Source organism: Cryptomeria japonica, chromosome 2 (assembly GCF_030272615.1).
Source record: "Cryptomeria japonica chromosome 2, Sugi_1.0, whole genome shotgun sequence".
NCBI lineage: Eukaryota > Viridiplantae > Streptophyta > Pinopsida > Cupressales > Cupressaceae > Cryptomeria > Cryptomeria japonica.
The window spans coordinates 432,249,354-432,271,909 of record NC_081406.1 but is presented as its reverse complement, the minus strand read 5'-3'; the positions used below and the strand labels follow the sequence as shown (position 1 = coordinate 432,271,909).

Genomic DNA, 22,556 nt, shown 5'->3' with positions numbered 1-22,556 from the left:
CACCTTTGATGCACTGCCTTCACTAATCTCCAAAAAAGGCAACAAAAAAAATGAGATTTTAAAATTTTCATTTTGAAAGATAGTGAAAAAAATGGAATGCGGGTGCCATCTTGAGCCCGCCCTGGTGTGCAGCCCAGGCAAGGTGTGTGCACCAAGTTGCCCACCCTGGCGAAGGTGCGCACCTGGGGCAAATAGGGCAATTAACCCAACTTCTGACTTTGTGTGCACCAAGGTGGGTGCGCACCCAACAACCGGGCCTGGGCCTGGGAAGCCCCAATGCAAGAAACCCCACCAAACACTCAGACAAAAATAGAGGGGGCGCTCCAATAACCGTGCTTCAGAGTACACTAGGTGTGCACCCAGGGAAAACCAAGCGCCTTGGTGCACCGGGGCAAGATTGAGTGTGCACCCGAGGCACCCCAAACATGCACTAGGGTGCACTCGGCCCACATGTGAGCGCAGGTCGTTGCGCTCGAGGTGGTGTGCGGGCATTGCATTACAGAGGGGACACTGCGTGCACTTGGGCAGGTCGGGTGTGCACCCAGGCCGGGTCGGGTGCGCACCCAGGCCGGGTCGGGTGCGCACCTAGGCCGGGTCGGGTGCGCACACGATGCCTTGTCCAGGTGCACGCACGTAGGCCAGGCCAGGTGCACACCCGATGCCCTGGCAAGGTGTGTGCACCCGAGCAGGGTTCACACTTGGTGAACGGGGCGCGCATGGCGAGGGAGGGTGTGCATCTCGGTGGGGGTGGGTGGCTGGGGTGGATTCGCATGTGGGTCACAGTTTGCTAAGTACACACTGTGACAAGGTCATAACGGGTGCGATCATACCAGCGTTAGTGCACTGGATCCCATCAAAACTCCGTAGTTAAGCACGCTTGGGCCGGAGTAGTACTAGGATGGGTGACCTCTCGGGAAGTCCCGGTGTTGCACCCTTTTTTAGTTTTTTTTCGGGCGTCGCAATGCTATTTGAATTAACCTTTTGCCTGTTTGCGTTCTCATCGGGGTCGGGCCGGTGTGTGGTGCCTGCACTACCAGGTGCACGGGGGCGACACCGAGCGTGCACCCGAGGCACCCTGAGCACATAGGGCACGGTGCAACACGGGCATTGTGCGTGCACCTCGGTGCACCCGAGGTGCTGTGCATGCACCCAGGTGAAATCGGTGTGCACCTTGGCCAGTGCGCACTCAATCGAGTTGCGCATGTTGGCCAAGGTGCACAGCGATGTTTCTTACTCTAAGGTTCTGCACCAGACGCCCGGGGCAAACCCAGCCAAGGTGCCCACCTCGGTGAAGCTGCACGCGAGGTGCGCATTCGAGGCAAACTAGGCTCCAACTTCATGCATGCCGCACCTTGGAGCACACTTCAAAGTGCTCCTTGGTGCACACCATGGTGCCCACCAGGGCGCGCAACCTAGCCAAGGTGTGCGCACCAAGGTGCCCACCCCGGCAAAGGTGCACGCGAGGTTCGTACCCGGGGCAAACTAGGCTCCGACTTTGTGCATGCCACACCTTGGAGCACACATGGGGGTGCTCTTGGGTTTGCACCAGTGTTGCACACCATGGTGCGCACCTCGGAGCACACCAAGGTGGGCAGCGAGGTGCACACCTTTGATGCGCTGCCTTCAAAAATTTCCAGAAAAGGCAAAAAAAAAGGAGATTTTAAAATTTCCGTTTTGAAAGATAGCAAAAAAAAAGGAACGCGGGTGCCATCTTGATCTTGCCTTGGTGCGCAACCCAAGAAAGGTGTGCACACCAAGGTGCCCACCCTAGCGGAGGTGCGTACCTGAGGCAAACCGGGCTCTGACTTTATGCACGCCATGGTGCCCACCAAGGCGCACAACCTAGCCAAGGTGCCCACGAAGGCGCGCAACCTAGCCAAGGTGCCCACCGCGGCGAAGGTGCACGCGAGGTGCGCACCTGGGGAAAACTGGGCTCCAACTTCGTGCACACCACACCTTCGAGCACACTTCAGAGCGCTCCTTGGTGTGCACCATGGTGCCCACCAGGGCGTGCAACCCAGCCAAGGTCTGAACACTAAGGTGCCCACCCCGGCGAAGGTGCATGCGAGGTGCGCACCCGGGGCAAACTGAGCTCCATCTTCATGCATGCCGCACCTTGGAGCACACATTGGAGCACTCCCGGGTTCGCACCAGCATTGTGCACCATGGTGGGCAGTGAGGTGCGCACCCTTGATGTGCTGCCTTCACTAATTTCCAGAAAAGGCAAAAAAAATGAGATTTTAAAATTTCTGTTTTGAAAGATTGTGAAAAAAATAGAACGTGGGTGCCATCTTGAGCCCGCCCTGGTGTGCAGCCTAGGAAAGGTGTGCGCACCAAGGTGCCCACCCTGGTGGAGGTGTGCAACCGGGGCAAACCGGGCTCTAACTTTGTGCATGCCATGGTGCGCACCATGGTGCCCACCAAGGTGCGCAACCTAGCCAAGGTGCCCACCACGGCGAAGGTGCACGCGAGGTGTGCACCCGAGGCAAACCAAGCTATGACTTTTTGCACGCCGCACCTTGGAGCACACTTTGGAGCGCTCCTTGGTGCGCACTATGGTGCCCACCAGGGTGCGTAACCCAACCAAGGTCTGCACACCAAGGTGCCCACCCTGGCGAAGGTGCACGTGAGGTGCGCACTCAGGGAAAACCGAGCTCCGACTTCGTGCACATCGCACCTTGGAGCACACATCGGAGCACTCCCAAGTTCACACCAGCATTGCGCACCATGGTGGGCGTCGAGGTGCGCACCTTTGATGCACTGCCTTCACTAATTTGCAGAAAAGGCAAAAAAAAATGAGATTTTAAAATTTCTGTTTTGAAAGATAGTGAAAAAAATGGAATGCGGGTGCCATCTTGAGCCTGCCCTGGTGCACACCCCAGGAAAGGTATGCGCACAAAGGTGCCCACCCTAGCGAAGGTGCACACCCGGGGCAAACTAGGCAATTAACCCAACTTCTGACTTTGTGCATGCCAGGGTGGGTGCGCACCCAACAACCAGGCCTGGGAAGCCCCAATGCAAGAAACCCCACCAAACGCTCAGACAAAAAAAGAGGGGGCGCTCCAATAACCTTGCTTCGAAGCGCACCAGAAACCCCACTGGATGCTTGGGCAAAAACATAATGCGCACCCAAAGCCCCTACCCAGAAATCCCCACTTTAGACATGGGGAGCTGCAACGGTAATCACTAAACTCTCAGACAAAAAGGTGGCTCGAGGGTAATGCCTGAAACCCCACTTCCACTTCTGACTGAGGCAGCCCCCCTCTTTGAAGCCCCACCCAACACTTGGACGAAAAAAATGCGGAACAAGGGTTGCCCAGCTTGGCACCCGGATGAGAAACCCCTCTTTGGAGCCCCGCCCAGCACTTGGATGAAAAAAATGTGGCCCTTGGATGAGAAACCCCTCTTCGGAGCCCCGCCCAGCACTTGGACAAAAAAAATGCGGCCCAAGGGTTGCCCAGCTTGGCACCTGGATGAGAAACCCCTCTTCGGAGCCCCACCGAGCACTTGGATGAAAAAAATGCGGCCCAAGGGTTGCCTAGCTTGGCACCCAGATGAGAAACCCCTCTTCGGAGCTTGGAAAACCCCACTCAGCCCTTTGACAGAAAGGCGGACCTAGGGTCGCATCATTTTCATCCACACTTGGCATCCGGGGAAGAAAAGAGTGCACCACAAACTGCGCTCAGCCCTTGGACAAGGAAAAGGTCAGCGAAGGGTCGCACCGTCAACAACCCCGCTTGGCACTTGGACGAGAAAGTCTGGCGCATGCCCCCTCGAGGCGCACTCGCAGGAACCCCACCTCGAGGGACTTTGGAGAGAGAGATGCGGGTTAGCGAGCAACGAAGACGGTTAGAATTGTAAACCCCACCTACGATAGAGCCAAAAAAAGAGGTCACATGAATCGAGGCGACAGAGGGCTGAATCTCAGTGGATCGTGGCAGCAAGGCCACTCTGCCACTTACAATACCCCATCACTTATTTAAGTCGTCTGCAAAAGACTCTTCTCACCGATAGCTTGAAATTGTTATCCAAGGTTACTCCGACCAGGCGGTTGCACCGATTGAAGGTAACCAATGACATGGGCCCCTGGGGGTGCAAGAGCACCCCTACTGCGGGTCGTGATGCAGCTGGAGAGAGAGATGCGCCGCATCTAGCGTGGATTCTGACTTAGAGGTGTTCAGTCATAATCCGACACATGGTAGCTTCACGCCACTAGCTTTTCAACCAAGCACGATGACCAAATGTGTGAATCAACAATTCCTCTCATACTAATTCAATTACTATCGCGACGCGGATCATCAGTAGGGTAAAACTAACCTATCTCACGACAGTCTAAACCCAGCTCACATTCCCTATTGGTGGGTGAACAATCCAACACTTGGTGAATTCTTCTTCACAATGATAGGAAGAGCCGACATCAAAGGATCAAAAAGCAATGTCGCTATGAATGCTTGGCTGCCACAAGCTAGTTATCCCTGTGGTAACTTTTCTGACACCTCTAGCTTCAAATTTCAAAAGTCTAAAGGATCGATAGGCCACGCATTCACAGTTTGTATTCGTATTGAAAATCAAAGTCAAATGAGCTTTTACCCTTTTGTTCCACACAAGATTTATGTTCTCGTTGAGCTCATCTTAGGACACCTATGTTATCTTTTAACAGATGTGCCGCCCTAGCCAAACTCCCCACCTGACAATGTCTTCCGCCTGGATCAGCGCACCTAGACACACCTTAAGGCCAAAAATAGGGGCATTTCCCCATCTCCACCTCACGGAATAAGTAAAATAACATTAAAAGTAGTGGTATTTCACTTGCGCCGAAATAGCTCCCACTTATTCTACACCTCTCAAGTCATTTCACAAAGTCAGACTAGAGTCAAGCTCAACAGGGTCTTCTTTCCCCACTGATTCCGCCAAGCCCATTCCCTTGGCTGTGGTTTTGCTAGATAGTAGATAAGGATAGTGGGAATCTTGTTAGTCCATTCATGCATGTCACTAATTAGATGACAAGGCATTTGGCTACCTTAAGAGAGTCATAGTTACTCCCGTCGTTTATCCGTGCTTGGTTGAATTTCTTCACTTTGACATTTAGAGCACTCGGTAGAAATCACATTGCGTCAGCATCCATAGGGACCATCGCAATGCTTTGTTTTAATGAAATAGTTGGATTCCCCTTGTCCATACTAGTTCTGAGTCAGCTGTTCGCCGCCTAGGGAAAGCCCCTCGAAGGGAGCACCCTGCGTCCATCGCCCAATCGACACGTGATGGCCCGCCCTCACTACAGTAGCAGCTCGAGCAGGTTGCCAATAGCCCGCAGGTTTGGGGTGCAGACCCCTAGGCCTAGCCCTCAGAGCTAATCCTTTTCCCAAAGTTACGGATCCATTTTGCCGACTTCCCTTACCTACATTGTTCTATTGACCAGAGGTTGTTCACCTTGGAGACCTGATGCAGTTATGAGTACGACTAGGTGTGAATGGTACTTGGTCCTCCAGATTTTCAAGGGCCATCGAAGGCGCACCAGACACCGTGGGATGTGTGGTGCTCTTCCAGCCACTGGACCCTATCTCCGGTTGAACCAATTTCAGGGTGGGTAGGCTGTTAAAAAGAAAAGATAACTCTTCCTGGGGCCCCTACCGACGTCTCCGGATTTCCTAACATTGTCATTCACCGCCACGTCCTGATTCAGGAATATTAACCTAAATCCCTTTCAATGATCGCGCAAAGTGCACCCTTGAAACAGGGCTTCCCCATCTCTTAGGATTGACTAACCCATGTCCAAGTGTTGTTCACATGAAACCTTTCCCCACTTCAGTCTTCAAAGTTATCATTTGAATATTTGCTACTCCCACCAAGATCTGCACCGGGGGCTGGTCCACCTAGGCTCATGCCTAAGGTTTCACAACAAACCCCATGTCCTCCTACTCATCAGAGCCTGGCACTTGCCCCGACAACCAAGTATAGGTTGCGCGCTTTAGCGCCATCCATTTTTGGGGTTAGGTTATTCGGCAGGTGAGTTGTTACACACTCCTTAGCGGATTTTGACTTCCATGACCACCGTCATGCTGTCTTAATCAACCAACACCCTTTGTGGGATTTGGGTTAGCATGCAATTTGGCACCATAACTCGGCTTTCAGTTCATCCCGCATCGCCAGTTCTGCTTACCAAAAATGGCCCACTTGGAGCTTGCGATTCTGTGGCACTGCTCAACGGAGCAGCCGCACCGCCTTACCTATTTAAAGTTTGAGAATAGGTCAAGGGCGTTATGCCCCTGATGCCTCTAATCATTTTCTTTACCCGATAAAACTCGGACATGAGCTCCAGCTATCCTAGGGGAAACTTCGGAGGAAACCAGCTACTAGACGAGTCGAAACAAAGGCACCTGGGCTAGGCTTCAATTTTTTGGAATTCTTGGTGCAGGTCACACCGATGTAGGGTGTTTGACACGAACAATCTGCCAGTGCAAGGGGGCATTAGAAGGGTGTGTGTCCCCACCCCATTGCATCACACAAGAGGATGCCACCTCAAGAGAACCCTGCAGCCAGAGGATGGGTCCTGCCCCATGAGTGATCGCTTGAGAGTGCACTCATCGGCGGCAGGGAACGCTCCAAGCAACATGTTGTTCCCCTGAGAGATGTAACGGGGGGTTGCAGCAGTCCTGACTTCCCATCGTAGAACCAACAGATCACCGAGATGACACCACGCACACAATCAGGGGCATGCAAACTCGACGGGATAGAGACTCAGCCTCTCCCAAAAAGGGCATGCACCCGATCATGGAATTCGATCACCTTGAGCTGATGGTGTGGAACCCAGGGCTGAGCCATGCAGTGAGGCCCAACTATCCACACATCATAGAGGGTGAGGGTCAGGAAGGAGGTGATCTCGACATGCCTCCCTTGCCTCCTCCCCTGCACAATATAGGGGCCAGAACCAACAATGATCCTACCACAGGTTCACCTACGGTAACCTTGTTATGACTTCTCCTTCCTCTAAATGATAAGGTTCAACGAACTTTTTGCGACGTTGGTGACAGGAACTGCCGCCGTCAGTGTGATCTGAACACTTCACCGGATCATTCAATCAGTAGGAGCGATGGGCGGTGTGTACAAAGGGCAGGGACGTAGACAACGCAAGCTGATGACTCGCGCTTACTAGGAATTCCTCGTTGAAGATCAATAATTGCAATGGTCTATCCCCATCATGATGCAATTTGGCAAGATTTCCTGAACCTTTCAAGCCAGGGAGAAAAACTCATTGGTTGCATCAGTGTAGCACGCGTGTGGCCCAGAACATCTAAGGGCATCACAGACCTATTATTGCCTCAAACTTCCATGGCCTAGGAGGCCATAGTCCCTCTAAGAAGCTGGCCGCGAAGGGGAACCTCCGCGTAGCTAGTTAGCAGGCTGAGGTCTCGTTCGTTAACAGAATTAACCAGACAAATCACTCCACCAACTAAGAATGGCCATGCACCACCACCCATAGAATCAAGAAAGAGCTCTCAATCTGTCAATCCTTACTATGTCTAGACATGGTAAGTTGCCTCATGTTGAGTCAAATTAAGCCATAGGCTCCACTCCTGGTGGTACCCTTTCATCAATTCCTTTAAGTTTCAGCCTTGCGACCATACTCCCCCCAGAACCCAAACACTCTGATTTCTCAGAAGGTGCTAGCGGAGTCCTTAGAGCAACATTCGCCCATCCCTGGTCGGCATCATTTATGGTTGAGACTTGGACGGTATCTGATCGTCTTTGAGCCCCCAACTTTCATTCTTGATTAATGAAAACATCCTTGGCAAATGCTTTCGCAGTGGTTCATCTTCCATAAATCCAAGAATTTTACCTCTAACAATGAAATACGAATGCCCCCGACAGTCCCTATTAATCATTACTCCAGTCCCGAAGGCCAATGGAATAGGACCAGACTCCTATCGTGTTATTCCATGCTAATGTATTCAGAGCATAGGCTTGCTTTGAGCACTCTATTTTTTTCAAAGTAACAACACCGGAACCGCGACCCAGCCAATTAAGGCCAGGAACACGCCGCCGGCAGAAGGGACGTGAGGGCCAGTGCACACCAAGTAGGTGGACCAACCGTGATGACCCAAGGTCCAACTACAATATTTTTAACTACAACAACTTAAATATACGCTATTGGAGCTGGAATTACCGCAGCTGCTAGCATGAGACTTGCCCTCTAATGGATCCTTGTTAAGTGATTTAGATTGTACTCATTCCAATTACCAGACTCGATGAGCCCAGTATTGTTATTTATTGTCACTACCTCCTCGTGTCAGGATTGGGTAATTTGCGTGCCTGCTGCCTTCCTTGGATGTGGTAGCCATTTCTTAGACTCCCTCTCCGGAATCAAACCCTAATTCTCTGTCACCCATCACCACCATGGTAGGCCTCTATCCTACCATCGAAAGTTGATAGGGCAGAAATTTGAATGAAGCATCACCGACATGCTGGAAGAATAATGACAAAGGATATAACTATCCCGCCTTTCAATAAAGATAATATCTAGTTTTATCTCTGGTTTAATTAAGAGGGGTCATGGAAAGAACAGGTTCAAAATCATGATCAATTCCTTTCTCAAATCCTACTGCAACTGCATGAGCTCTTCCTGCATGCCACAAATGACCTATGAAAAAGAAAAATCCTAGAACAAAATGAGAGGTGGCTAACCAACTTTGAGGTAAGACATAATTGACCGCATTTCTGGCACCAGACTTGCCCTCCAATGGATCCTCATTAAGGGATTTAGATTGTACTCATTTCAATTACCAGACTTGATGAGTCTAGTATTGTTATTTATTGTCACTACCTCCCCATGTCAGGATTGTGTAATTTGTGTGCCTACTGCCTTCCTTGGATGTGGTAGCCATTTCTCAGGCTCCCTCTCCAGAATCAAACCCTAATTCTCCATCACCCGTCACCACCATGGTAGGCCTCTATCCTAAAATCGAAAGTTGATAGGGCAGAAATTTGAATGAAGCGTCGCCGACACAAAGGCTGTGCGATCCATCGAGTTATCATGAATCACCGGAGTAGCGAGCGAGCCCGTGCCAACCTTTTATCTAATAAATGCATCCCTTCCAAGAGTCGGGATTTGGTGCATGTATTAGCTCTAGAATTACTACGATTATTTGAGTAGCAAAGTACCATCAAAGAAACTATAACTGATTTAATGAGCCATCCGTAGTTTCACAGTCTGAAATAGTTCATACTTAGACATGCATGGCGTAATCTTTGAGACAAGCATATGAATAATGGCAAGATCGACCAGGTAGCTTCTGGCCATGAGTGGGCCACCCCGGGCCTCTACCAGAGAGACCATGAGGCACACCTACCCTCATGGGAAACCAAAATTAGAAAGCATGCGGCCCATCCTTGTAATCAAACAAAACCCGCCCACATCCAAAAGTTGACCAAGGATAGAGATGTGGGAACTGAGCAGTGTGCTCCTCAAGACCTGGAGTGAGGAAAAAATGAGTGCAGGCCAGATAGTTATGATAGGGAGCTTCGGTTCACAAGCACCTGGGAAGAATATCCTGTATGGAGCCCTTTACCCTCGGTCTCAAAGCTGAACCTACTCAAAATGCATCATGCGCGCAACCACCTCAATTGTAAGGCCACTCAGAGACATCCATTTCCCAAGAATATGCCCCCTACACACTTGGAGTGGTGCACCCCACACAGAAAAGCCATCCTCGACCACATAGAACAATTTTCTGTTGCCCAGCTCTCTCACCAAGCGTCGATGAAGAACATTGCACTGGAAGGAAAAGATGTGTGAAAGTCAAAACGTGGCATCAAGGAGCTTCGGTTCACAAGCACCTGGGAAGAACATCCCATACGAAACCCTTTACCCAAAAACTCCCAAACAACCCCGCTCGTGACACGTCTATCTGAACAGTTGTCACCATGCATGCAACCAACTCAATTGTAAGGCCACTCAAAGACATCCATTTCCCAGGTATATGCCCCCTACACACATTTTGTGGTGCAACCCTCAAAGATGAGCACATCTCGACCGATGCACAAATCATTCCCTTTCGAGCGTGACTTGGGTAACCATTCTCCGTGACCACTATGACCCTCCCGATGGGGGAACAGGACCCTTTGCAGGCCAGAGCACGACAACAAGGGGCCTCGGTTCATAGGAGCCTAGGAAGAACATCCCGTACAGAACCCATTGCACCATCAATGCTCATGAAAGTCATGCCATGAGAGAGTGCACCATGCACGCAACCGAGTAAGGCCACTCAGAGACATCCATTTCCTAGGCATATGCCCCCTACACACTTTTGGTGGTGCACCCCACACGAACAATCCTGCCTCGACCAGCCTGGACAATTCCCCTCTCAAAGGAAGGCCTTGGCCTTAATTGCCCATGACAAATAGCTCGATGAGGCATGAAGCACCCATGGGAGCCGGAGCATGATGATGCAGAGTCTCGGTTCACAGGAGCCTAGGAAGAACATCCCGTACGGAACCCTTTACCCAAAAACATCCGAACCACACATGCTCGCGATAGTCCTTCCGTTAGAGAATGCACCATGCACGCGACAGAGTAAGGCCACTTAGAGACATCCATTTCCCAGGTATATGCCCCCTATGCACTTTTGGCAGCGCACCTTGCATGAACAGTCCCACCTCGACCCCGTAAACAAGCTTTTTTGCCTCAAAGAGTTTGTCGGAGATGAAGAAGCAACCTTTAGTGCAATTGTAGCACTCTTTTGTGCAACCGCCCAAATAATGCCTCCTCTACCCTCTGTCGAAACACTCGGCATTGCTGCTTCCTAAGGTGAGCTTCTCCTCATAGGCAATTCTGCTCTTATGCGGTCACGTTTGTGTGCTCGAATTTTGAAACGCAACTCCATGGGACATGGAAAAGACTCGAGAAGAGAGCTCACTCATGGGAGAGAGAAGCCAAGGAGACCACGAGAGTGCTGAGAGTGGGACATCGCTGAATAGGCGGGAGAAGCTTGCGCATATAAATGGAGATATATATCCAATTGCAACGAAGGAATGTGCCAAAGATCGAGAAAAATGGCACAAATGCTAGTAACATGCACTTAGGGACCAATGCATCACCAAAAGACAACCACCAAACATCGAAAGAGTCACGATGCTCCACAACCTACGTGCAAAGCGGTCGCACACCAGGTAAGGGAGTGAGAGCCCCAAACATAGCTGGGCGAGGTACTCACTCTGCTCTTTAATATCTTGTTAATACCATCAAGGAAATGGCACAAGCACACACACACAAGCATCCTCAGAAGAGGACAGTTTGAGTGACAGGTCAAATCCAAGAGTTTCGAAGACTACCTCCAGGAACAATTAGGAACAAGACCGATTACAAGTCATCGAGTCTGTTACCAGGCGAACACAAGATGCGCACAGGAAATTGATCAGCCCTCACAATGGCCCAAGGCCAAAGATCGAACTGCTACAATTTACCCCAACAATCATCATGCCACTCTTCGCAGAGAGGTGATAGAGGCCAACGAGCCCACGCATAGCAATCAAGGTGTAAAAAGGGCGTTGAAGGCAGGAAGCCTAGATGAAAGAGGCTACAAGGTCACCTTGAAGTGGTCTAAGAATCAGGCGCACTTGGGGTGACTACCAGTGCCAACCCCTTATCCCGTAGTACGTCTGACACAGAGAAATTTCCAAGGTGGCCAAGGAGCCTCCCCACATAGCAATCGGGGTGTGAGGTGATGGGTGCAACATTGATAGCAATCGAGGTGTGAGGCGAAGGATGCAGAAGTGAGAGGTGAGGGATGTAGCAGAGATAGCAATCAGGGTGTGAGATGCAGTAGAGATAGCAATTAAGGTGTGCGGCAAAGGGTGCGGTGGGAAGGGCCCAGCAGCTAGATGCATGAAGTGACATATTTAGCAGGGATGACAACCAGGCTATGAGGAGAGGAGGGATGCAGCCAAGAAAGCAATCAAGGCTTGATGGAAGGGATGCAGCAAGGATAGCAATCATGTTGTGAGGCGAGATTCCAAAGGCTAAACATGAGAGGCTACAGGGTTGACTTAGAGAGGTCTATGCATGTGAGAGGCTGCAAGCAAGGTCAACTCAGAGTGGTCTATGTATCAGGTGCACTTGGGGTGACTACCAGTGCAAACCCCTTATCCCGCGACGCATCCGACAAAGAGAATGTTCCGAGGCGGCCGAGGAGGTTACCAGCTGAGGGATGCAGTAGCGATAACAGATATAGTTCCGAGGTGACCAAGAAGCCTCACCGCATAGGAATCGAGATGCAAGGTGAGGGATGCACCGGGAAGGCCTCAACAGCTAGATGAAAGAGGCTGCAGGGCCACCTTGGAATGGTCCAAGCATCAGGCATGATTGGGGAGACTACTAGTGCCAACCCCTTATCCGGCAATGCATCCAACATAGAGATAGTTTTGAGGCGGCTGAGGAGCCTCACCGCATAGCAATCGAGATGCGAGGTGACAGATGCAGCTAGAAGTCCCCAATAGCTAGACGAAAGAGGCTGCAGGGCTACCTCAGAATGGTCCGAGCATCAGATGCACTTGGGGTGACTACAAGTGCCAACCCCTTATCCCGTGATGAGTCCGATATAGAGATAGTTCTAAGGTGGCTGAGGAGCCTCACTACATAGCAATCAGGGTGTGAGGCAATGGATGTGGTGAGAAGGCCCCAACGGCTAGACGGAAGAGGCTCCAGGGCCACCTCGGAATGGTCTGAGCATCAGATGCGATTGGGGTGACTACCAGTGCTAACCACTTATCCCTCGATGCGTCTGATACACAGATAGTTCCAAGGCAGCCGAGGAGCCTCACCGCATAGCAATCAGGGTGTGAGCCGAGGGATGGGGCGAGAAATCCCTAATGGCTAGATAGAAGAGGCTTCAGGGCTGCCTCGAAATGGTCCAAGCATCAGACGCGCTTGGGGTGACTACCAGTGCCAACCCCTTATCTCGCGATGCCTCCTATACACAGATAATTCCAAGGTGGCCGAGGAGCCTAACCGCAAAGCAATTGGGGTGCGAGGCGAGGGATGTGGCGAGAAGGAACCAATGGCTAGATGGAAGAGGCATCAGGGCCGCCTCAGAATGGTCCAAGCATCGGACGTGCTTGGGGCGACTACTAGTGCCAACCCCTTATCCTGCGATGCGTCTGATACAAAGATAGTTCCAAGGTGGCTAAGGAGCCTCACCACATAGCAATCGGGGTGCAAGGCGAGGGATGCGGTGAGAAGGCCCCAATGGCTAGACGGAAGAGGCTTCAGGGCTGCTTCAGAATGGTCCAAGCATCAGATGCGCTTGGGGCGACTACCAGTGCCAACCCCTTATCCTGTGATGCGTCCGATACACAGATAGTTCCAAGGTGGCTGGGGAGCCTCACCGCATACAATCGTGATGTGAGGTGGGGGAGGCGGCAAGATGGCCCCAAAGGCTAGATGAAAGAGGTTGCACGCCCACCTCGGAATAGTCCAAGCATCAGATGCGCTTGGGGTGACTACCAGTGCCAACCCCTTATCCCACGATGCGTCCGATACATAGATAGTTCCAAACTGACCGAGGAGCCTCACCGCATAGCAATCAGGGTGTGAGGAAAGGGATGCGGTGAGAAAGCCCCAATGGCTAGACAGAAGAGACTTTAGGTCCACCTCGAAATGGTCCAAGCATCAGACATGCTTGGGGCAAATACTAGTGACAACCCCTTATCTCGCGATGCATCTAATACATAGATAGTTCCAAGGCGGCCGAGGAGCCTCACCGCATAGCAATTGGGGTGTGAGGCAAGCGATGCGGCAAGAAAGACCCAATAGCTAGATGGAAGAGGCTTCAGGGCTACCTCGGAATGGTCCAAGCATCGGACATGCTTGGGGCGACTACCAGTAACAACACCTTATCCTGCGATGCATCCGATACATAGATAGTTCCAAGGTGGCCAAGGAGCCTCACCGCATAGCAATCGGGGTGCGAGGTGAGGGATGCGGTGAGAAGGCCCCAACGGCTAGATGGAAGAGGCTGCAGGGCCGCCTCAGAATGGTCCAAGTATTGGATGCATTTGGGGCAACAACAGTGCCAACCCCTTATCCTGCGATGCGTCCGATACAAAGATAGTTCCAAGGTGACCAAGGAGCATCACCGCATAGCAATCGGGGTGCAAGGTGAGGGATTCAACGAGAAGGCCCCAATGGCTAGATGGAAGAGGCTTCAGGGCCACCTCAAAATGGTCCAAGCATCCGACGCACTTGGGGCGGCTGCCATTGCCAACCCCTTATCCCGTGATGCATTTGATACAGAGATAGTTCCGAGGCGATCGAGGAGCCTCACCGCATAGTAATCAGGTTGTGAGGCAGATTATTGGAAAGGGAACCCCCTGGGATGCGGCTCAAGCAGTGCCCAAAGGGACTGGAATGCAGAATCACATCGAGAGACCCAAGTGCTATACGAGGGCTCAAATTGAATTATCGATTTGGCCACAACATGGATGCATCAGAATGACTACCTTTGCCAAACCACTCTCACAATTGCATCCATACCAAAACCAATAGGCATTTCTGTTAGAGCCCTTGCATAGCTTTCAGGAATCTCGCATGCCCCTCTAAATCGACCAATGTTGGCACTCAATGAAAGTCTGAGCGCCAGCATTGGTCGAGTTAGAGGGGCACGGGGGAGAATGCTCTAGTCAACACCTCCCCTATATAAGTTATTTGTCTGATTCTCGCACAACCATAGTCTGCCTCATCAAATCGAACAATGGTCCCAGATTTCAACTTCCATTCCATAAAGGCCCAAAAGCTAGATGGAGGCTCGTAAGAGAGAGAGTCGACGCATAGCAAACGGGTTTCTTGAACGTTTAGGGACCGAGCTCACTTGCGGATAGGGCAAAATCCGCCAAGCAACCCAAAAGCTAGATGGGGGCTCGAATCAAATCGCCTAGGTGGCCACAACAAGGATGTGTTGGATCGACTACCAGTGCCAAACCATTCAGCAAGACAAGTCTATGTTGAGGCTGGATAGAGATTCTCAGAGAGCGCCCGCATAGCATTCAGGAGACCTGTTGCATCCCTCACACTCGACAAATGGTGGTGCACGTTTATAAATCCGAGCGATCCAACCCTTTCAAGCACCAACATCGGTCGAGATAGAGGGGCATGGGGGGAGCTGCGTGAGACAACACAGTCCCCTATATAAGTTATTTGTCTGATTTGACGCATAGCAGGAGACCTGTCACATCCCTCACACTCGACAAATGGTGGTGCATGTTTATAAATCCAAGCGATCCAACCCTTTCAAGCACCAACATCGATCAAGATAGAGGGGCATGGGGGGAGCTGCGTGAGACAACACAGTCCCCTATATAAGTTATTTGTCCGATTCTCACACATCCGAAGAATGGTCATCAAATCAGACAATAGCCCAAACTTCCGACTTCCGTCTTAGAGAGCCCAAGAGCTATCTAAAATGTTCATGGCCGGAACTTGATCACGGATATACCAATCCATCAAGAAACCCAAAAGCTAGACTGGAGCTCTAGTCGAATCACCTCTGTGGCCATTGCAAGGACGTGTTGGAGAAACTACCATTGCCAAGCCATTCCGCAGGTTGAGTCCATACCGAGGCCGCATAGAGATTCTCGATGAGCTCCTACATAGCAATCAGGAGACTTGCCATGTCCATCATAATTGATAAATCCTGGTGCAAGTTTTTTGCATTCAAGCACTCCAACCAGTCGAGCACTAGCATCAATCGACATAAATGGGCATAGGGGGAGGATGCTCAAGAACAATACCTCCCCTATATAAGTTATTTGTCTGATTCTCAAATAGCCGAAGTCTAGTCATCAAATCAGGTCAAAGACCACAACTTTCAACTTTACCCACAATACAAGTCATTGAATCAAACATCGGCCCCCGAGTCGGACTCCATGCGTATGTTAGGTCATCCGACCAAACTTCCGCCTTCCTGTGCATGGCAAGCCATCAACTCGGTCATTGGACCCAACTTCTTCCTTCCTATGCATGGCAAGCCATCAACTCGGTCATCGGACCCAACTTCCACCTTCCTACGCATGGTAGGCCATCAACTCGGTCATCGGACCCAACTTCTGGCTTCCTGTGCATGGCAGGCCATCAACTCGGTCATCCGACCCAAATTCTGCCTTCCTATGCATGGTAGGTCATCGGACCCAAATTCTGACCTCGCGAGTATGCCTACATATCGAATCGGTCATCGGACCCAACTTCCGAATTCATCCATACCGTAGGGTCTTTGAGGTTGGTGCAGTGCGCTCAACCCGGGGAGTCGACCCATCGAAGCATACACCTCCCCTATATAAGCTATTTGTCCAATTCCCACACCTGTGTAGTTTTCACCTCCGATCTGGACATCGACCCCAACTTCCGAACTCGGCTGCAACGACTGCACCAGCACCTTGGTGCGCACCTTGCAACGCACAGTGCCAACATTCGCCTTCCTGCACATGGCAGGTCATCGAACCCAAATTTTGACCTCATGAGCATACCTACTAATCGAATCGGTCATCAGACCCAACTTCCGACTTCATCCATAGCACAAGGCCTTTAAGGTTGGTGTGGTGTGCTCAACCCGGGGAGTCGACCCATCGAAGCATACACCTCCCCTATATAAGTTATTTGTTTGAATCTAACACCTCTATAGTTTGCACCACCGATCAAGACATCAACCCCAACTTCCGAACTTGCTTGCATTGACCGCACCAGTGCCTTGGTGCGCACCAAAGTGCACTCCAGAGGTGCGCACCAAAGTGCACACTTTTGGTGAGCACTTTTGGAGCGCACTTTTCATGCGCTCCAAAGGTGTGCACTTTTGGAGGGCACTTTTCATGCACTCCAAAGGTGCACACATTTGATGCACACAAGTGCACACCTAGGTGAGCACCTTCGACCACACCTTGTAGCACACCAAACTCTGACTTTTGACTTCATCCACAATGCAGGGTCTTTGAGGTTGGCACAATGTGCACAACCAGGGGAGTCGACCCATCAAACCCAACACCTCCCCTATATAAGTGTCACATAGCTAGACTGGCCTGCTGCCAAAACAAGCTTTTTCCTTCCAAAGGAGGTCCAACCTCATGCGGCACTGGAAAACCTTACTCATGACTTCCATTGCGGACAAGTCCTTTCTTGTTTCCAGACTACGCCATCCCTTTTCAAGTGTCCACCACCTGACCACATTAACACACACCCATGTGGAATAGAAGTGCATGCCAACCCTCTCACGGGTTTCCTTCATCCTAATGCTCCTAGCACTCCCTTCAAGTCCCTGACTCTACTCTAGCACTGTCTTGTCGCACAATCCTCGAACCCTTGGTACAAGCTTATAGTTCTCCTCGATGCCTTCGTCTTCTTGAGTCCCCCATAAGACCTTGACTACTAACATTGACCCTTGCTGAAACTCCTTAAGTCCTCCGGCTCCAACTCTGCAAACTCCTTGAGCATGCCCAATACTCCCACAGCACTAGCGCCCCATGTTGGCCTCCCTCAGCTCCTTTGAACCCTCAAGCACCAAACATATCTCATGGGACGATTAGACTCCCTGAGCTAGCTTCTTGTTTGTCCATCTCCACATAATGAACACAACACTGGGGCAATAAGACAACTTTATTGTTATGAAGAAATGGCCCTTGGCCCGATCTACAAACAATTCCAACTCTGTTGCTGGTCACTACCCCGAATACTTCCCAAGCATCCGATTACAGGTTCCTACCCCTAGATCAACGTCCACTCTTGAAACATCGGTACAGATACCACTGCACCTCGCCCCTAGCGATAGCTTCTCATATAGACTCCTGATCCACAAAGACCATGTCTCCTTCAGAACTCAACCAGGTGCACCACTGACTCTCTCATGAGCCCACGATGGCTTACCCAGTACACAACTCAGAATCCCTTCTTGAATGAGGACTCCAAGTCACACTGCTTTGGGCCCTTGGCCTATGCCTACATGGCTTCACTGGTGAACCTGGTTCCCTATACATCCTATGCACAATAACCAGCTCCATGCAAACACCCAGTCTAAGTCCCTTAGACTAACAAAACACCTTGCACTCCTACTTGGGCACCAAGCTCTTCGCTCCATGATCCAATCCAATATCCTTGGTCGTTGAACTCTCCTTCAACTCGGCTGTGCTCCCAGAACAACTCACCTATGGACCATGTCCTCTTTTTGGTCATGCAACTCATCCATCTTTGTCACCCTCTTGGACTCGCCTCATGGCTCAGCTCAACACGAGCACACTTTCGGAACCCAGTCCCTACTACCATATTTGACCCCCACTCTAGGGCCTTGAGATCCTAGATCTCTATGCAAATCCCACTTTAGGTAACCTAGGTGTGCACTTGGCACATCACCCCACTTGTTCCACAAGACACATGGACTTCTAGCTCTGCACCTCAACCCACATAGCTTGCCCAACTCTCAAGCTCCAACATTACGACATAGATAGCCCATTGCACGGCCATCTCCCCTTACAAGATCTTGGGTACTCCATTTCCCCAACCAGGACAATCCATTGCATGATCACCCTTCTCGCAAGGGCCTAGGTACTTCGCTTCCCTAGTCCTCGGGTCATAGACAACTCCCCGGGAGTCATCCCCAACATTGGCTCAGTTACTCCGCTTCACTGAGATAGGGACCATGAGAATGCATCCACCAATAAACCTCACCATCCAATGATAAGGTAGGGTTACTCTACTTCACCCCTAATGTCAATGTAGGACCTCTATCTCCCTGAGACTAGAGGGCAGGGTTACTCTTCTTCACCCCTAGGAGGAGGTGTCTACCGCAAACCACCTTGGTGCACTCCTGGCACTCGACTATTCTTTCAATCGACCCCCATATATAAGTTTTTTGTCCAATTCTCACACAACTGTAGCTTGGCATTAACCATTTGTCAATCACCACAACATCCACCTGTTGAGAATAACAAGGGACTTACAACCCCATAAGCCTACTGATCTCCCTGAGATAGCAGCCCCTTACATCCTCCCCCACTTAAAACAGACGACGTCCTCGGTGCCGGACCATTTGACCCAAGTCTCATCCTTCACAACATTAGGACCTATTAAAAGTGAACTTTGGATTCACTGTGCCCTGCACTTGTATCGTTTATGTCCCTGACATACTTGATACTTGCCAGCATACCCCATACTAGACTTTCACTTGCATGAATCCCATCCATGGCTAGCTCACTTTGGCAACCCCCTGAGTCCAACTCACTGCCTCCACATTGATCTTGTGAAGATGCTCCCTTGCCTCCAACTGATCTCTGCTGCTAGTCCCCGACTCAACAACATATTGCAAGAACCCAGTCCTTGACTTCCACTAAGCTGACTGTCCTTGTTCGAACATTTGTGAAACAACTCTGTGATATTCGGTTGCACCATGCCCCATACCAGCCTCTACATCTCCAAGACTCTATCGTTTGCACCACAACACGACAGAACACTGCAAACCATGCTCACCTCTCAACTCAGCCACTAGTGCCATCCTCAACGACACCCTTGTCTTCCAACTTCCACTACTCTCGGATCCAATCTTAGCATCCACTAAAAGACACACCTACTACCAACCCTGTTGTGCAAGCCCCTAGTATCTGGCCACCCTAAAGACACATACTCCACTGACCACAACACCCAACTGACTTCCCAAGTCACACATTCAACCTTCAGCTCTCAACTTCCTTTCTGTAGTGCCATCCTGATTGCCTATTGACTGACCCTGGTGCACCCCATGTCTTATCCTTTCCCCAACAACTCAACCAAAGAACAACAACCAACGTACTCTCGTTGATCCACCTCTAGCTGCACATGATCCTCCTGGTACTTGTCAACCACTTCCACCTCCTTGGTGTACTCTTGCAAACCCACACCTCATGAGTCCACCTTGGTGTACTTCCCTGAAGACACCCATCTTGCATTGCATCCCACACATTCGATCTACCCACTTCAATCTGCTGTGTTACTTTGTTTGACTGATGCACTGTCCATAGAATGCCCTGTGCCCTTAGTGCTGCAACCCAAAGAAACTACCAACATCATTCAGCTGACCAACCTCTTGTGCATAACACCTCTGCAATCCACATCCAATGTGGGCAAGGTACTCTCTCCTTCCCTTGACTTTCTCTGTGATGGTCCCATCTTTGGTTCCCAACCTTCAGACCTAACTTGCCACCAATTTCACACCTTAGATCATGTCCCAGACACAATCCTACACCACACTGGGAACGACCTTATGCCATCCCACAACCCAAATTGTTACACCTCAGGTCCATCCCAGATAAGACCTTACACCACACTATACCTTACAACTCCATCAATTTCACCTTGGATTCATCCTTGACAAGACCCTACACCACACTACTCCTCGTAGCTCCTAACTCATTTGACTGGTCTTATATGCCACTACCCTTGGACACTGCCATATCAAATCTTGCGGCCCTGCTGACTATTTCCAACACTGAACCCAGTTCAATACCGACTCACACCTTGCCTACTTTGCTCCACCTAAACTACTAAGGCACTTCCTATGCAAGATTTTCCCCACCAAGAGATCCACTCTTGATCTCTTGTTGCTCCACTAGCATAGTCCCTTCCTGATGGAACTCGACCCCAGGCACAAACTCCAACCAGCTGACTACCACTCATGGAACTCAGCCACGAACTTCACCATCCTTATCCCTACCTGGATTAGCCTCACATTTTTAGTGACCACACCCTGCTAGCCACCCTCGTCTACCTATCCTTGACACTGTAAACCACAATCCGCCTTCGCAGTCTTCCTCTGACCACTTGATAGCCTAGCTACCTCAGCTCATCCAACTGGCACTACAAATTTTTATGCTCTGATACCAACTGTCACGAGGCTAGACCGGCCTGCTACCCAAACAAGTTTTTTCCTTCCAAAGGAGGTCCAACCTCACGCGGCATTGTCAAACCTTTTACTCACGACTTCCATTGCAGACAAGTCCTTTCTTGTTTCCAGACTACGCCATCCCTTTTCAAGTGTCCACCACTTGACCACAATAACACACACCCATGTAGAACAGAAGTGCATGCCAACCCTCTCACGGGTTTCCTTCAACCTGATGCTCCTAGTACTCCCTTCAAGTCCCTGACTCTACTCTAGCACTATCTTGTCGCACCATCCTTGAACCCTTGGTACAAGCTTACAGGTCCTCTGAATGCCTTCATCTTCTTGAGTCCCCCATAAGACCCTGACTACTAACATTGACCCTTGCCGAAACTCCTTAAGTCCTCCGACTCCAACTCTGCACACTCCTTGAGCATGCCCAGTACTCCCACAACACTAGCACCCCATGTTGGCCTCCCTCAGCTCCTTTAAACCCTCAAGCACCAAACATATCTCATGGGATCACTAGACTCCCTGAGCTAGCTTCTTGTTTGTCCATCTCCACAAAATGAACACAACACTGGGGCAATAAGATAGCTTTATTGTTATGAAGAGACAGCCCCTGGCCCAGTCTACAAACAAATCCAACTCTATCACTGGTCACTACCCCGAATACTTCCCAAGCATCCGATTACAAGTTCCTACCCCTAGATCAACGTCCACTCTTGAAACATTGGTACAAATACCACTGCACCTCGCCCCTGGTGATAGCTTCTCATATAGACTCCTGATCCACGAAGACCCTATCTCCTTTGGAACTCAACTTGGTGCACCACTGACTCTCTCATGAGCCTGCAATGGCTTACCCAGTACACAACTCAGAACCCCTTCCTGAATGAGGACTCCAAGTCACACTGCTTTCGGCCCTTGGCCTATGCCTACATGGCTTCACTGGTGAACCCGGTTCCCTATACATCCTATGCAAAATAACCAGCTCCATGCAAACACCCAGTCTAAGTCCCTTAGACTAACAAAACACGTTGCACTCCTACTTGGGCACCAAGCTCTTCGCTCCATGATCCAATCCAATATCCTTGGTCATTGAACTCTCCCAGAACAACTCGCCTACGCTCCTAGAACAACTCGCCTACAGACCATGTCCTCTTTTCGATCATGCAACTCATCCATCTTTGTCACCCTCTTGGACTCGCCTCATGGCTCAGCTCAACATGAGCACACTTTTGGAACCCAGCTCCTACTTCCACATTTGACCCCCACTCTAGGGCCTTGAGATCCTGGATCTCTATGCAAATCCCACTTCAAGTAACCTAGGTGTGCACCCAGCACATCACCCCACTTGTTCCACAAGACACATGGACTTTTGGCTCTGCACCTCAACCCACATAGCTTGCCCAACTCTCAAGCTCCAACATTCTGACATAGATAGCCCATTGTGTGGCCATCCCCCCTTACAAGATCTTGGGTACTCCATTTCCCCAACCGGGACAATCCATTGCATGATCATCCTTCTTGCAAAGGCCTAGGTACTCCACTTCCCTAGTCCTCGGGTCATAGACAACTCCCCGGGAGTCATCCCCAACATTGGCTCAGTTACTCCGCTTCACTGAGATAGGGACCATGAGAATGCATCCACCAGTAAACCTCACCGTCCAA

The 22,556-nt window shown here is 50.6% G+C and overlaps 1 non-coding gene across 1 annotated transcript; it reads left to right on the top strand.

Moving 5' to 3' along the window:
• The first annotated feature begins 816 nt into the window (after positions 1-816).
• LOC131031940 (5S ribosomal RNA) lies at positions 817-935 on the top strand. Its single transcript, XR_009103338.2, has one exon. It is a non-coding gene; the product is annotated as a 5S ribosomal RNA (ribosomal RNA).
• The last annotated feature ends 21,621 nt before the right edge of the window (positions 936-22,556 follow it).